At 31.6% G+C, this 15319-nt stretch overlaps 1 pseudogene across 6 annotated transcripts in view; it reads right to left on the bottom strand.

Annotated features, from left to right (window-relative positions):
- Positions 1-1073: 1073 nt before the first annotated feature.
- Positions 1074-15319, bottom strand: part of LOC118194838 (uncharacterized) — a 73732-nt pseudogene continuing 59486 nt past the window's right edge. For all 6 annotated transcript variants that reach the window (XR_015042812.1, XR_015042811.1, XR_015042814.1 and 3 more), the window contains one exon: positions 1074-10441. The product of XR_015042812.1 is annotated as an uncharacterized LOC118194838, transcript variant X3 (transcript). The remainder of the gene's footprint in view (positions 10442-15319) is intronic.

The raw sequence follows: 15319 nt of genomic DNA, 5'->3' as shown, positions 1-15319 counted from the left end.
TTTTGCCTATTAATAATGCTTATTCCCCCCCAAATTTCTGGATACTATATTAGATTTCCATATTATTTAACTTCTGTAAAATTTAAAGCCATATTTTGAAATGTTTTATGTCAAGCACTCAAGTATTTCAATATTTTATCTATTGTACTTAAAAATCTTTTTTAGTTTTTAACTTAATACGAGTCATGCTGATTGGTACAGTGGGTAGCAGTGCTACATTGTTTAGCCCAGGTTCGAATCCCACAGAAGGCATGGATGTTTGTATATATATGTAAAGCATCTTTGTGGCATGAGGACACTTAAAATATTATAGAACTGAAAGTCTTCTTAAGAGTCTGATATAGAAGATTCTTCTATACAGCCTCCAAGTATGATCCTTATCAAAATTGGGATGAAGCTAGGAAAAGTCACACTGCATCTATAAAGTGTCCCAGGCTTTGCTCAACAACAGATACTATTGTCTCTTCCTAACCATGATAAATATGTGGACTGGGTCTGGTCCAAGATCTGAAATATACGAAACAACAACTATATATCATTATTTTAAGCAATTTTTCTATTAAAATAATTAAAAAATGCCTTTAGGTTTTAACTTAATGCCATATTATGCACAATAAAACATTTTATAACCATCATTAAATTCTGTTGTGACTTTTCTTACTTGCCTGACAGCAACATCACAAATCCACAATTTTGTTTTGTTTTGTTTTTTTTTTTTTTTTTAAATGTGTGATAAGTATATAATATCCATTTTACTGATGCCATACCTAATTATGCTAGTAAAAAATTGGTGGTGTAAAAATATGCTATGGTTCCTTCCCATATGAAATAGGTATGGCTATAGTGGAACATTCAAATCATTTAAATTTATGGATTTGTATTTTTTCCCTAACTTTAATACAGAATACAGTTGGATGAGAAAATGGCTTTAAAAAGGAATATGTAATACATTAAACAGGAACAAATACATACATAGTTTTGGTTTATGTTGTCACTCGCATAAATAAATTTAGAAATAGTTCTTTTGTTTAATATTACTCTCATACGGAAATAAATCTTTGAGGCAACTGAGATAGATCACGAAAAAAACCTACTACTTTTATTGTGAATACCCATCCATACAATTCAACAGATATCATTACCAAACCAATTTCATATTCTAAGTTATTTCAATGAACATAAATGATAAAAAAATAAATCCATAAATGATTTTGTAAACATAGACAAAATGAATACAATAATGCAGAATTCAGAGAATGGTCAAGTTGTTTAATTACTACAAGTCTATCTGCCTAAAATTCAGTAAAAGCTATTTAAAAGATGGTAATGTTCTGTTTTCAAAATATCTCATTCCATACAAAGTTCTGCAAAAACTATTTTAACGAAGGAAATAATTGTGAAAATAAGATCTACAAAAACCTGGTCAAAATCATCTTTCTTCTATAAAGAGTTACTACGTGTTAAATTCATTTTTCACCCCCTAATTCTGTGGGCTTTCATTCATGCCACTTATTCACTACAAATTATTACAAAAAATCAAATTTTTTCATCATCAATCAGTTTTACACTGGATGCATATGACAACTGAAAAGATACAGAGTTAGACATTTTGCCAAATGATAAATTATAAAATACTATGTATTTTATTTACTACACTTATAGTATATTATAAAATGTTACTAAGAGGTAAACATAAAATAACTGTTATAGGACTAATTTACTTTTTTAAGCTGTTGTATATTCACAGATTCATTAGGAAGACTGGAATATGCCTTTACACAACAGTGTACCAGTTTAAAAGAAGTATGGAGATCATTCTGAAATTTTTTAGATATGCACAGATGAAGTAGCAGAAAAAAATAAAAATAAAAATAATGGTTAGATTTAAAAATATGAACTATTTTAACCTAGTAGACGATTTTTAACTGGTCAATTACAAGTAGTTTAACATAAAATCAATTTTATGTCTTCTGTTGAAGAAAAAATACATTTGATGCGATAACATTATCATGCTATGATTTTTAAAGTGGGATTAAATCAAGAAGAATGCATTCAATGTCTACAATTAGTATTTGAAATGAAGGTCCATCTTGTGCTACTGTATCCAAATAGTTTACAGAATTTCATAAAGGTTGTAACTCTCTTCAGGATGAAGAACACAAAGAAAAGGTTGTTGTCAGCCTTATAATCCTGGATAATGTGTCTACCATAAATTGCTGCACCTACAAAATGATACAGAAGCTGCTGCCATACATAAAGTTATTTATGAAGAATTGCATATGAAAATGGTTTGACATTGGATTCCCCATAGTTTAACTACTTGTGGTACGACTAAACTTCACAGTAGCGGTGCCGTGCGCTACAATATAACAAGAGGTAAAGTGTCTCATTTACGCCGCTCTGTGTCTGCGAGTGCAATCCAGAGCTGTAACTCGAGAAATAAACAATCTCATTGTTAGGCGAGATTGTTGTTAACGTGCGCACCACGTTATTTTCATTTTTGCGATAAATGCCTATCGACATGGTGTTCATATCGCTTGCAGTTTGAGACAAAAGCATCTCGACATGCTTGGCACGTCTTTTTAGCGCAAGTGCACCGAGCACCAAAAGGAGGAGCGTGTCAGAGTCAGTAAAGAAGCCCTTATTACTTAAAGATGGTTGATATCACATTATTTTCAAAAATCGGTCAAGACAATACAATTTAAGCCTCTGAAGATGATCCCACACCCACAGTGGTGAAAAAACAACATGCCATGAAAAAAGTAATGTATGCTGTTTCCTTCAGAAGTACAGGACTGCCAAAGCCATCAAACTGGAAGGACAGAAGACAGTTAAAGCTAACTGCTACATCATTACGTTTCTCCAAAAATTCTTCCAAGAAAAGAATGGCTCATGCTCCACCATGACAATGCATCTTCTTATTCAGCAAGATTGACAGTTGTGTTTCATGAACAAAAACACATAAAAGTGATAGAACATCCACCCTATTCACCTGATCTAGCTATGCCTGACTAGGCTATTTCTTCATCTAAAAAAGAACTTACATGGATGTCATTTTCATTCCAAAGATGAGGCTGATGACACTATAAATGCACCTTTTTTCATTGATTCTAAGAAATGAATGGCTTGAGGCATTTAACTCCTTAAAGAACACAGGTATATAAAATATATTGTTGTCAATTTTTTAACCATATTAAAAATGCTAATTTTTATACACCAAAAGCTGTAATCATACGTTTCTAGTGTTTCCTTTTGATTCTAAATGGCATATACCTCAATCCAAGGAATCATATTTGAAGATTCATAAATTCTATTGGAGGGGAAGAAAAAATTCAAAATCTGCAAATATATGAATGTACACATTCTGAATCTTTCATATTTACTGCACTGCAGTCAGAACTGATAATTAAAAGATTATTTATACGATTTAAAGACCGGTATATAAAATCTACCGGTGCCCATACTGACGGTACCATGCCAATAGATAGCAGCACCAGGCTTCTCCTTTTCTACTCTGTGAGATGACAGAATTTTTTTATATTATAACATTTTATAACGTAATCATTTGTTTATGATTAATTTAAAGTTGTTTAGGATTCAATATTATGTTCATGGGGATTTACTGATCCTGCACTGAGAATGGATAAAATTATTTTAGTTTTATTTTATTTTTTGCTTACTCCAGTTGTGTTTCTCATTGATCTCTGTTTAGGCAAAATTTTAATTTCACCTAAACAGTGTCTTTACCCGGATAAAGACATATCGATTTCAAAATTGCCATCTAGGGTCAAACCGTTACACAACTGTAAGGGTTAAATGTGGCATGTTAGACCCAAAAGGCAGCCATAGCTTTGTATTTTCTAAAATCCTAGAATGCAGCCAAAATGGCAAGAGGTGATTGACAGCTAATTTGCAATGCTATCTTCACAAAGAGGCTGTGATAATATCACACAAAAGGAAAGCTCACTTACAAACAGGTAAAACAGAAATGCACTTTAGGCAAGTCTCTTAGTGGAACAGAAAAAGTGCTGATTTGAAAGCATACTTTTATGCTTTAGGGCAGTCTTTCCCAAAGTGGGCGATAACGCCCCCTTGTGGGCGTTTGAGACCTAGAGGAAGCGTTAAGGGGCCCAGAAAAAAAATGGGGGCTGCTGACGTGGGTTAGGGAAGCGATGGTAGATTTGTAATTTGGTTTACTTTATATTTTAAATTTTACTAGAATTAAAACCTACCTACTACACAATAACGAATACTTAGTTTATATTTCTACCCTGTATGATGGTATAAAAACTTAAAATACTTAACATAGATTTTGTAGGATAGCCCGTACACTGTATGCGCGTACGTTGTAAAATGACGAAAAGCATATAGCTGTGTAAATGCATGAATCGCCAAATATGGCAAACATTCCAAGGGAAAAAACTAACTGCGGGAGCCGGTGCACTTATGATATTGTGCTCCGTAGACGTACTGTCCGTTTTCGTATGGAGAAACCTTCAGCGCTTTTACACATGCGTCAGGTCTGCTTCGAGTACATCAAAATAGGGTTGAGACAAAAGAGAAATGTTTACTTACCATGCGTGCTTCAGTAAAACCGGTCTGAGGAAAAAGTCCATCTCAGCGCATCGCCCCTTTTCAGAATAGAATCATCCATCCCATTAGATTAGTTTAAAAACTAAAATTGATTACCTATCTATATTGTTTCTTTTAATTTGATTAAAATATATTATTAATATTATAAAGTTGCGTTTTAATTGCTCTCACTGGTAAAAATTTTTAGTTTAGAATGTAAGTTTAAACACCAGAACCGACTAATATAGCACACTATAACTAAATTAATGTAATGAAATTGTGGTTTTTAAGTTTTAGGAGTGTATAAAAAGTGCAGGGCGATGAAAAATAATTGATTTTCAAAGGGGGCGGTAGAATAAATAAGTTTGAGAAACACTGCTTTAGGGTAACAGAAAAAGTGCTGATTTGAAAGCATACTTTTATGCTTTAGGGTATCGTTTTTGTTAATTTCAGATGAGAAACTAGGAATCAGAAGAAAAAATTTTCCCTTGGGTTAGGATACAAGTACCTGGTTTTCAGAAGAAGTCTTCACAGTTGGTGACAGCAGGGAAAATATTTCCAAAGCCAGTTTTAAATGCAAAACATTTATCTCTCAAAGGGGAGGGGGAAAAAGGGGGAAAGCAATTATATGAGTTTTTTTTTTAAATCTTGATCGAAATAAGGGCTTTGAGTTGTATCAAAAAATAAAATAATTTAACAGCTTTTCTTTCCAAACAAAATGATATATTTTAACCTACATTTACCAAAAACAAAATTGAATTTAAATCACTTCCAAAAGATTTTCACCCATATTTTACATAAGTATATTCACCTGGGTGGCATCATCAAAGTGCATAAAGATCAAAAACAAAGTCCAACATTAAGAATCAGCGTAATGTTGGACTTTGTTTTTGATTGTTATTCAGGATGACATTTAAACTTAATTCCATAAAGATGTCAATTTTATCTTTAAAATTGTAAATTTCTAACAAAATTAAAAACGTTTTTGACTTCAAACTTAACATAACTATATTCAAACACCCATCTCTATATACACACATCAAAAGTATGCAAAAATAAGCAGGGGAAAAAAAAAAAAAAAAAACTGGCAGCTATCTGTGGGGGAGGGGTATGTCATAAAGGGGCACCGGTATATAATATATACTGGCCCTCAAAATTAAGGGGCTCTAGATTTTTTTGTTAAGTCTCAATTTTGTATTCTTAGGGTTCATGAGTTACAATTTATGCAAAATTTATCACAATTTAATTATTTTATATACTGCCCCTCAAAGGATTAAGCTTTGGAAAATCTGCCTACAGAAGTGCATTGATGCTGAAGGAGACTAACCTGAACACTCCTAAAATTTCGTTAAGTATAAATAATAATAATAAAAAAACTATGTATATCTAAAAAATTTCAGAGTAATCCTTGTAACTAAATTAAATAATTTATCTAACCAAACTTAGCAATAAAAATTAATGAGGAATTTTTTGTTTCCATCGTAATTGTAAACTATACTTCATTTTTCAACCTTACCTGAAGTATAACAATGTAGTTACTAATTTAAGAAAGTGGAAATTAAATAGAATTTTACCTAACTCTTAAAAATTTAGCTTTTCATAAAACTATTTCATTATTACTTATATACTTTACACTCATTTACAAAACTAAAATTGTAGAACTTTTTAGTGTGATAGACACAGGCAAGCTCTTTTTATAGGGGACATATACAAGATCTTTCAGCATTAGTCTTCAGCTTTTCCTTCAGTAATAAACTGTTTATAATAAAATAAAATCCAAGAATTCCATTTATTAGAAGAGGGGCTCAGCTGTAGTTTTGTAAAATAAGAAAGGCTGTTTACCAGCTATATGGCAAACTTTATGGATATGGAGATACTCTGAATTCCCATAATTCTTTTTTCAGTATCATAAAGTTACAACCAATCTTTTCTCCTTTATGTGGATATAATCCGAAATTCTACCTAAGCTTATTCATCATTTCATTCTCTTAATTACCAATATTTAATTACTTGAAAGTTTGCTCACGGACAATTATAAAAGATACATATTTTTTTAAAAATAATGAAAAACTAAATAAATGTGATAACCTATAAACATTTAAAAAACAAAACTTGAAAAACATACAAAATAAAAATCAACAAACTATTCAAACAGCTGTTAACACACAGCTTAAAAAAAAGGAGGAGATTAAATAATATATTTAACAATCTTCCATTTGAAGAAATACACACAATTAAAAAAAGCTACATATATATTGAGGGGGGATTTTGCATTTCTTCCCTGAGACACACATGGTAAAAATTCATAACATACAAATAAGCATTCATTTTATTTGTACGTAATTTGAAGGTAGCTATATTTAGTATAAACACTCTCAATACATATATATATAATACATCACAGCTGCCAAATTTGAAATCTTAAACTGGGAGATTCTTGCTGTATGGTGGCATTATTCCAAAGAAACTTCAAACTGACTTTTTAATGCACAATTCAAGTTACTGACCTGTTTGTAATTCAATTCAGGTGTAAAATAAATTAGCACTCAAATGATATTCTAAATTTTAAGGTTTTTTGATTAATTTCCCTTCATAATTTTCTTACACTTTTATACCAACAAAATTCCAAGTAATGAAGGAAACTTGTTGAAGTACTTTTAGTTACGATGAAAATAAAATGAATAATTAATATGCATAGTATTTTGGGTGGATGAACTTGGTAATGAACCACATGCTGAAGTAAACAAAATTAAATATAAACACTGCTTGAATTTTATAAAAATGTACAAACATCTATAGTATATTAAGACAAATCAGATCAATATTGCTGGGTAACATTTTCTTTTGTAAAGGCTAAAAATGGGGAGATTCGTTGATCTTTTGGGAGATGTGATGGGAAACCAGAAGAGGTGGCAGCTATGATATATATTATTTCTGCTGGCTTTGAAATATGGGAAAGTGGGAGTTTTCATTGGGGAGGGGAGCTTTGGGAAAGTTTTTATGCTGCACAGTGACACCATATTTAAAAAGATTCCAAACTGACTTAAATTATTCATTTTCTAACATGACTCAGCTTTCTGAAATTTCTGTAATATGGAATTTATTATTATTTAATTAGATGTTTAATATTTTATGTTATTTGGTTAATTTTATTTTGTACTTTCCAAATGGGAATATCTTAAGTAAGGAAGGCTTCTAATATTTAATCATTATTAAGTACTTTTAAATAAGATAAAAATAAAATAATTAATGTACATACCCCTATGAGGAGAAACTTAATTGTGTATCACATATTAATTTAAAATGAAAAGAAATACAGACATTAACTGATTAAACATTAGTTTAGAAAGTTCCACAGATGCCTACAGTACATGAAGACAACTATGATTGAAACAAATTTAGTAAGATGCTGAAAATCACAAGGCAGTGCGCTAATGAAATTTCCACAATTCAGTTTCAAATTCGACAAATTTAATTTATTGGCAGGAAACAGTTTCCTAAGTAAAATCTAGAAATTCAAAACAGAGAGATTTGGTAATCTACCAAGAGATAATACAAAGAAATGGAAGTCTTTTGATAAAAACTGAAGTGTTGGCAACTATGATATATATAAAGGATGAAGTATTCAAATCATTTTTAACTTTGCTCACAACAACTTTTATGAATATACTTACAGACAATAAACAATAACCCTAGTCAAATTTACTGTTTTGATAGCTAAATTATTCAACACCAATATATTTTTTGCACAAAAATTAAAATACTGCTAACAGAATACTTTTATTTTTTTCCAGATGCCAAGTGAATTTTTGTGGCCATTCTAATTTTTTGTGTATTCAGTCATGGCTAAGCACCCTATGGCTGCCTGTCTTTGACATTCTTTCATTCACTTTACCAAGGTAAGAGAAATTACTGATGAAAATGATTAAAATATTTAGTGATGATTTAGTAACAACGAAGGTACCAAATGTATCACATTGGTCCCATAATTTAGCCAGATGATAATCCATGCTTGCTTGGACAAGAATCGTAAAATATGATTTGCAAATGATACTTTTAATGGACTCATGCAATTTTCAGATACATTTACAATGAGCTTTGTAAAATGCAAAGATCATCTGCTTTGGATATATAATATGTATATAACAATACAGTTAACAGTCTGCTATGAACAGAACAGCACAATTAGTACTTTGCACCCATATACACAGCACAAACATCATGGTCAGAGTATCTGAGGAGCTTCGCATGTTTATAAATTTCATTTGCTGCAGCAGCAAGAGGCAAAGGTTGCTCAAGATGATGGCCCATCATTAGGGCTAAATTCAAATCTTTCTGCATATGTTTCAAAGGTGTATTAGTCGAAAAATCTCGAACAAGTATTGAGTGACCTTTGTCCAGCATTGCTTCACTATTTAAGCTTCCCAATGAAAGGATTTCCAAAAAGTCATCCTGTGAAAGTTTTGCTCTTTCTACTAAAGCCATAGCTTCTGACAGTGCTGCATATGTTGTTCCAAGGAGCATGCTAAGAACAAGATTCATCTTTGAACCATTTCCTACTTCACAACTAATATAATATGCATGATTTCCCATTGCATGAAAGCAAGTTTCACAATCTCCAAATAAGGATCTGTCCCCAGCAGCTAGAATAAATAAGGTGCCTTCTTCTGCTTGTCTCTTTGAACCATTAACTGGGGCTTCAAGATATTTGCCTCCATTAGTGGTTATTGCTTCAGCTATATCCCGAGATGTGTCAGGATCAATGGAAGTCATTTCCACATATCCTTTCCCACCTACACCACAACTTTCCAAAGCCTTCAATACACCACAGTTTCCAAACACCAATGATTTTGCTGCTTCTGGATCAGAAACACAGCAGAATGTTATATCAGAGGCTGTAACAACATCAGCCGGAGTCATACCTCTTTGTGCACCAGCTCTTGCAAAGTTTTCCACTTTTCCTGGACTTCGATTCCAAACTGTTACCTGATGTCCTGAATTTAATAAGTTCTTAACAATGCCTCTTCCCATTATACCCAACCCCAAGAAACCAATTTTTTTATCTGTAGGCTTGACATGCTTTGTCTTCAAGGTTTCACTGACAGTTTCAATATCTAGCAGAGGAGTAGCTGGTCGTTCGACATAGGGTGGCCTGCCTAAAATTGACGGAGGCTGATGCAAGTGAGAATCATCATCATAGGAGGGAATATGGGAATATGTCATGTTGGGTGGAACACTAGCCAAAAGTGCAGAATATTCATCAGTATTATTAATCCTGCTTCTCTTAGGAGATACAGAAGCTTCATTATTCTCATCATCAGATTCATGGGCTGAAGGACGCTTCTTGGGTGTTCTCTTTTCTATATTTATCACTTTAACCTTTTTGGAAAGTTGAACTTTTTTCACTACTTTATTTTCACGCTTTTTTGCAACATTATTGACAAGCTGAGTTGACTTGTTTTTAGGGGAATCTTTCTCGACCTGAATATCTGTTTTATCAGCTTTATGTGTGGATGGCTTATCTTTCTTAAAATTGTGTTTACTGTAATTTAAAATTGCTTCAACAGCTTTCTGCAGTGCAGCTGAACGTTTTTTACCACCAGTCTCCAGCATACTGTCTGTATGTGGTACAATGTTATCATCCATTATCCATGCATGATTGTCTGAACCAAAAAAATAAACATAATGGTGCTCTTTCTTTGGTTTGCTAGATTTTGCATCTGCTGGAGGTTCAATTATTTTGGCTGGCCATGCTGGAAAGCCTTTCATTTTGGCCCAAACAAGATCTCCCACTTCGAGATTTTTCGCTACCATTTTGAGAAGTAGATGATGTTAAGTCTTGCTTCAGCTGTTCAGAAAATGCTACAAGCTAAAAATTAAAGCATAAAAAAATTAATTAATATGCATAAAGTTTATTTTTGCACATAGAAACTCAGTACTTCTAAGAACCATATAAGCAAATGGGAACTGAATAAATTTAAATTAATTACCTATGTTCGAATTTCACTTTTATAATATCATTCTACAAATAAAACAGATTTGTAACAAAGAATACATTTTTATGAAACATAACCTAATAATTAACAAAATTATAAAAACAAATTTGAGAAAATCGACATTGTAAAGCTTATAAAGTAATTAGCATTAAATTACAAAATTTTCTGAAACATTTATATTTCATGCTTATAAGTCAAGATACTTTAAAGGTAAATGATATTTTATTTATGTTTTACTAACAACTTTATATTGATTCTTTCTTCTGCCCTCATGTACTTTCTCAGTCTACAGCTTTATTAAATAGTAAACAAATTTTATGTCAAGCAGCATAGGTTAAAACAGTGGTCTCTAACAGATGTTATTAAAATATTTTTGCTGAAAACAACCCCCCCCCCAAAAAAAAAAACAGTGTCGGAAAAGAAGAAACAGCAAAAGAGTAATGGGCAATTCACCAACCTCATTCATGTGTCATGTGCATGAAAGCTAGAAATCCATCCATACTCAAGATAGGATTACAACATCATGTCTCACTTTCGTGTTTGAGTTGAAGGAAACACTATACAAGTGCTCGATTCATCTCGGTGAAAGGTAAGATTTGGTAAACAGAAGATTTCCTGCATAGTAGTGAAGTAGCATCTCGTAGTATGTCTGTTAGTAGTGCATGCGAGAACTACTTTGATACGAACCATGAAAGACTTTGCTCTTACTACACTTATAAAGTAACATTGGGGTAAATTCCAAAACTGCAATAAATTATTTTTATTTGATATGAAATAATATCCCTTTTAGACAGATAAATATATAACTGGGTTGAAAACAAAACTGACTGAAGGAAAGGAAGTTGGTACAAGTAAATGTCATGTCAATAAGTAGCAGTTATACAATTATGCAAAATTGTCTTAAATACAGAACATATGATCCAACACGCTTATCATCAAGATTTACATGTAAGGTTACTAATGGCCAAGAATGATGAATGTGTATGCTCTGTATAAATATTTTGCCAGCACACAGCATGAAACCCAATAAAATACACGCAGATCATATTGGCAAGACAAGAGAAATTTTAGAAATTAAGTACTTTTAAGTACCATTAATGATAAAAAATTATGGGCCTATAGCAAATGGGAACTGAATAAATTCAATCAAAAATATTAACTATGCCTGAACTTCATTTTTGTAATACTATCCTAAAAACAACACAGATCCGTAAGTAGGATGAATCCGTAAGATGGATTAAACATGAATTAATAAACAAATTATTAATAAGTTTGAGAATAAAATCGACTTTATAAAATGTATCCCGTATTTACACTTTATAATAGTTGGATATAATTTGAAAGAAGACAAGTGACATTTCATTTATGTTTTACTAACAATTAGCTTTTAAGTTGAGATTCTTTTATGCTTCATTTTGTAACATACTTGCTCAGACTTGAGGTTTAGTAAATAGCAGGTCAAGCGGTGTGGATTAAAATGGGAAGCAAGATCATAATCAGGATGATTTATAATAAAAGACTGGATGTTGGCACTACTGCAGCTCGCCTAGAGAGAGACCTGCTGATAAGAACAGACCTGATAGGCCTGATGTTGCATAGTTGGCAAGTTTTGAAAGTTAGTTACGCTCTGTCTGATGCAGTTAATGTCGTAGCTATATGTAGAGTTCCAGGGATTGTAACCCAGTTAATATACTTTGAGGTTCCAATAAGACATTAAGCACCACAGGTGACAAGTAGTTTTATATTATTTAAAGTGTCACCAGATGCAAAGAATAAGTTTTACATTTTTGTGTTTTATCTTGTGACCATGGTAAGGATTAATGAAAGGCTATAACTTGCTTTAATATACAGAGATAATCTTTAAGGGTGAGCAGTTAGTTATAACTAATTAAATTAGGAAGTTAGATAACCTTAGTCAGTATGGATTTACATGGTCACTATTAATTTTACTTATTTTTAACAATATTTGTTAAAAAAAAAGCCCAATTAAAAATAACTATCTAATAAAATTGTAATTTAATGACATTCATTCTTAAACAATTTTAAGATAAATTCCACATTAAAAGCTACAAAACATTTATGCTTTGTAACAACAACACGCATAAAATTATTTATGTGTCTTTTTAATTTGAAGCCTTCCCAGATATTTTGACTAATTTATATCGATTTCCTTCTCTTTAAGCATGTTTTCTAACAATGAGAGACCTGTCTCAATATGCAAACCAATGCTTTGACTAGTTTCTGCATGCTTTATCTCCTAACTTATCAACCACTCCACAATGTACCTATGAGGGTTTACTTGATCTGGTAAAAGTTAAATAGTCCTAAACCGCAGGCAGACGTAAATTATTGCTATATCTGAAAGCAAATACAATATCAAACAAAGGTTTAAATACGCCTCTTATTAAAAAAATTAGAACATAAAGGCATGTTCTGATGCTAACAAAATCAATTACAACTCACGGTGACGTAATTAAACAAGAGCAGTCAAATTCAAACTGAAAATGTGGACTAGTGGTCAAAGACTACAGAATTTTAATTTAAGCTGGCTCAGTAACTCTATGATATGAGGAAACAGATGTGAGGAAATACAGTAAAGGCTGAAATCATAAACAACTGGGTAATTTACATAATAATAACTGTATTTTTGAAGAATAATTTTCATTATGTATTGTTTCTTTCTTAAACACATTTCATTTTAGAATTTTTGAATTTAATTAAGGATTTCTGTTATTCTAAAAAAACTAAATGCATTTAGCATGTATAGAAGAAGCTGCTAATTTTATTTCTTTAGTTATATAAACATTCAGAAGAATTATAAAATATATGTGGTAAGGGCTGGTGTGGCAGAATTTTTAGAATTTAGTGACATACAGAGCAACAAAATCTAGAAATGCCATAACTTTTAGAATTTAGAGCAGGAATTGGAAGCAGAATTTAGAAAGGCACTAGGCAGCAGAATGTAGGATCCACAGAGATTACATCAGGTGGGAAAATGCCTAGCGCCAGTTCTGTGGATGATGCATTAAGGCATATTATATGAATCATTTAAATTGTCAGTTTTCAATTTCTTTCTAATAAAAATATTTCTTTCTATAATGCCTGTGCATGTGATAAGATTAGAAGCATTTTTGATATTCTTCATATTTGTGTCTAGTGAAAAGTACAGAAAATAAAGGGAAGATAAACATGTAAAAAAAAAGATTCTAGCATCAGAAGTAAGTATTCAAATATTATGTTTTTATTGTTCTCCCAGACGTTCTCCAAAAAGTAAGAAATTCATTGCAAACTTTCTGTAAATTACATCCATTATGTGTTAATACTATGGAGATATTTTTCACTTTGTCATACATTTCTGGAATCTTCTAGAATCACAGGTCTATAAATTTTGCCTTGAAATGTTTCTAAACTTTCCAAGCTGCAGTGCCTAAAATCCTAAAGAAAAATTATCCCTACTAATTCTGTAATAGCAAAAAACCAGAAATATTTTGAGGGGGGAAAGAGGGGGGTTGCTTTTGGTAAGAACTGTTTCATAAATTGTGCTTTACACCATTATACCTTGTTTATTTTTTCAGATTCAAACTATTGTATAAGATGCCAAAATGGAACTTTATAATACGACAGCAAAAAATAAAAATGTTTAATTTTAATGTTATTTTTTAAACATTATATTACCATTATTTTAATGAAATTTATCAATGTTACAATGTTTAAAAAAAAATCGTTGGAAAATTCCCAGATCTCGGAATTAATAATTTTCTATAAAAACTGATCTTAAAATCGCCAAAATTTTGATAAGTCACTAAATCACTCACATAATTGCTCTTTATTTCATAATTTTAATTGTATAATTTCTGCATGCTATCTTACCAGATTTAAATTGATGATCTATAACCCGGAAAAACCCCTAATCCGGAATCGCCGAAGTCCCGATGAGTCCGGATTACGGACTTTGTACTATATAAGTTTGTGAATCGGGGGTGGTGGTGGGGAAATAAAGCATCCAAAATGTTAATTCACACTTAAAATGGCAGTAATAAAAACAGACAGAAATTCCAAATGATTAAAATTAAGGACCTTCTGCCAATTTTGGCTGAAATTATGGAGTTTTAAGGACCAAAATTCGATTTAAAAAAATCTAAGGACTCTTAATGACAATACGAACCCTGTTAGAGATTTTTAATAAACAACAAAAATGCTTTTAAAGATCATGCATGTAACTTCAAAAGCCGCTTAGTAATAGAACTCACATTACCAGAAGTGAAAAGTTGTTTAAGAGCTCTTCAGTAGAAAAAATGAATTTCAAAATGCATGTTTCATTTCTTGCTTAGAAACTCTAGTATCTTACCATTTGTATTAGAAATGGGTAAAAATTATAACCTATTAACCCATTCAAAAGATATCTATACAGTACAAAGTCCATAATCCAGAATGATCTACAATTCGGACCTCAAAGCAACAAACTTACGCCTGCACGTAAAGCCAGTAAAGTGTTTACACATGCGTGCTTCCGATAGTGAAGAAAGTGACAGAGAGGTTATTGAAAATGACAGTGGAACTTTGTAACTGAACAAGAAATTATGTCTGTTTATAGAAGAGAGAATTAAAGAGAAAGTATTAGCACAAAAAACGAAACAACTTCAACAACTTACATTGAAAGAAATGTTTAATAAAGTAAAGAAATAAATATTAAGCTTTTTTTTTTTTTTTCTTTTTGTTTTGTAAATTTTGATACCCTTTAGATCATAATT

Source organism: Stegodyphus dumicola, chromosome 8, assembly GCF_044657685.1.
Source record: "Stegodyphus dumicola isolate Sdum_Otavi_A_Nest chromosome 8, ASM4465768v1".
Classification (NCBI taxonomy): domain Eukaryota; kingdom Metazoa; phylum Arthropoda; class Arachnida; order Araneae; family Eresidae; genus Stegodyphus; species Stegodyphus dumicola.
The sequence above is the reverse complement of the archived record's forward strand: the minus strand, read 5'-3'. Positions and strand labels throughout refer to the sequence as shown.